Genomic DNA, 2931 nt, shown 5'->3' with positions numbered 1-2931 from the left:
AAGATGTTGTCGCTGTTATCAGTGCACTTGGCAGACTCAACACCTCAGAGATAAAATCCCTGGGTGGGCTTTGGTCATACCCACCCGGGCCCCTACCACGGTCATCACGTGGACAAAGTGGCCCTCACTGGACATGTCTGCGTGACTTCCTGCTGCACCTGTGAGGGTGATACTGAAGCCACAGGGGCCTTTGGCCAGGCCTTGGCTGTCGGGCGATGCAGGCAACAGGGTGGCTGCGGAGCACAGGCCGTGCAGACTCTCAAGGCCTCCTCATGCCTCCTAAATGGCAGGACGGTGCGAGCCACCAACACAAATTTTACTTGGCCTTTGCCATCTGTGGATGAATGGCACTAATTCTCCATCAGTAATTCCTGCCTGTGCCCCTCTCTGTTGTCTTCCAAGTCTTACTTCTTTTGTGTTTGCCTCTTCCAAACTGTTGTAACAGAACCTAATAATTCCCTTGGTTTTAGATGAAAAAGYATGTAAGCTAAGGGTTTCATCAGTCAGTATGTTTCATCTAGCTGCTGTATTACAAATAATCAAGTGAAGAGGATTTTAGGAAAAGAAAGTGTCTACCTTCTACCTTGGACATCAGCCTATCTTCTTTCATCTTCTCCTTCCCCAGGACCGTCTGCCATAAGCTGTTAGTGCTTAGCCRCATTTAGGTACCGGTCCTGTCCCTCAGAACCCAAATTTGGATCATTCTCTGTCAGCGCTGACCTGAAAAGCTGCCAGCGATTACCCAAGGTCTGTTTCTTAGGTGGCCTTAATGGGCTTCTGGTTTTGTCCTTTCTGCTTCCTTCCCACCAGGGGCTCAAGGTCCCACCACAGAGCTTTATTTCCCARGCAGAGCATGACAGGATGCCAGTTCTTTTGCTCTGCAGACCTCCTTTCAGCCCACCAGATGGTTATGGCTTCCAGGACGAAAAGGTACCCCTTAGACTTGTCAAGGAGAGGTTTCTGTGTTAGAATGATTTTGGAGGAARCCCATACTGAAGCTCCCTTGCTTTGGTAGCTAACATTTCACATTTATGCTGCAGGTCGTGCATGGCAGACACGTGCTTTAAAAGATGCATCTTTTTAGCTTGGGCTACTGCTTCTTCAGTCTTTTTTGATATCTGGATTACATACTTTTGGATCAGACCTTGTTGCCTTTGAGTGGTCTTTGTGAAATAGYTTGGTTTAATGAGCAAATACTAACTTTCCAGAATCATTACCACAAATGGAAATTTCATTGGCAATTTCGTCAGAACAGTTGAAAAAATAAGTGAGCACCCAACTGAAGCAATCTCTTTCCACCTGGCAGAGGTGTACACTTTACTGTTGAGGTTTTTCCCAATCTATAGAAACTTCAGTTTCATAGCCATTAACCAGAATTATTACATTTTGTCCAAAACCAGTTAAATGGCTATTAAAAAGAAACACATGCAGTTTTTTTAAATATTTTAAGTTATATACCTTGAAGAGTATACTAAGTTGCAGGCTGATTAAACAGCATTCTGGCTTCCATGGTATTCTTTTTGACTGTTCACATTACCCTGATTTATAAATGTACTTTGAAAATCATACATATGAGCCTTTCTTTTTTTTCTCCTTTTTTGCCTGCCTCTTCATACTTGTCTTTTATATTCAATGCTGACCCACTTTCTCTGTGTCTTCTTTTATTCTTTTATGTTAATTCCTTTAGATGTCAGTTTGCTTCTCAAAAGGTATTCCTAAACTCATCTGACCTCCTGTTACAATGCCTTTTCTAGTTTTTCTTTGGATTTCTTAACATTCTGCAGCCTTTTTTTTTTTTTTTTTTTTGATCACAGGCCAACACCAAAGGATTTCAGGCACTGAACAGCTCCTTAATGTGTGAATTTTGAAGCATCCTCCCTGAAGCTTATTCTGCACAGCACACCAAAGTTACAACTGCTTTGTGACTGAAAAGGCTAGAGGGAAAAATCATCCAAGAAAACCTCAAGGGTCTGACCCAAAGCCTACTGACATCTGTTGACCCATTGACTTTGCTGAGATCTGGAGCTGAAACTGTGTATTTCATTTAATTAACTTTCTATATCCTTTGATTCAAAAAAGAAAGAAAGAAAGAAAGCAAAGAAAAACAGTTCAGTAAACAGGAATCATGAGTATACTTCTGATTAAGGTTTAACCAGGTTTAGAAAATGTCACCAGCCCACACATGCTTAGCCACTGAAATCTCTAGAGAGAGAAAAGGTCCTCAGTGTACAATCACTCCTGTAATGATGCAACCTGTAAAGGGTAAATAGTTAAAATAGTACATTATGAGATTTTGTGTATAATATGAGACTAGTGTCAGTGTCTTTACAGGAAGCTTTCGGAACGTGGACAGAAAGTGTCTGTGCAATGCAGGAGTAATGTAGCCCCCACAGGAAGGTCTTTAAGTGCGGARCTCCTTGCTGCAACAAGTGAGGAGAGGGCTGTACAGCCCAGTCCAGCTTTCTGCAGCTAAGATRGGAAATTAGTGGTCTCTCAGTGGAGAGAAGAGGAGGAAAAAATGAAGGCAGTCCCCTGGGAAGTGAACAGAACAGATCTTTTGATTTTCCTAATTGCTGACATATGAGATGTGCACACAGGATCGATTGCCTGGACAAAGGCAAACAGTGCCTCAGTTGTATGACTTCTGGGAACCCTGCACAACAAATGCACCAGGGGAGCTGCACAGGGTCAGGTGTTGCAGGGAGGGCAGTAGGTTTCCAAGTAGGAAGCAGAGATCCGTAGCTGCATTTCACATGGACAGATTTCAGGCTTGACAGGATTTGATTCAGACCTGAGGARTGGTAGACACTAGAGTCTTTTCATATAATCTGAATGAGACTTTCATCCTTGATAGTTAGATCATGTGATACTGGATGTGTTAAAAATACAGAATGAAATCCTGTCCATCTTTTCCATTCACTTCAGTGCAGC

At 42.7% G+C, this 2931-nt stretch overlaps 1 protein-coding gene across 1 annotated transcript in view; it reads right to left on the bottom strand.

The window, feature by feature from the left end:
* The window catches only part of FUCA2 (alpha-L-fucosidase 2), a 16845-nt gene that overhangs the window by 12333 nt on the left and 1581 nt on the right, over window positions 1–2931 (bottom strand). The gene's annotated exons all lie outside the window — the stretch shown is intronic.

Source organism: Rhea americana, unplaced genomic scaffold (genome assembly GCF_003343005.1).
Source record: "Rhea americana isolate MKP2758 unplaced genomic scaffold, rheAme1 scaffold_149, whole genome shotgun sequence".
In the NCBI taxonomy this organism is placed as follows: Eukaryota; Metazoa; Chordata; class Aves; order Rheiformes; family Rheidae; genus Rhea; species Rhea americana.
The sequence above is the reverse complement of the archived record's forward strand: the minus strand, read 5'-3'. Positions and strand labels throughout refer to the sequence as shown.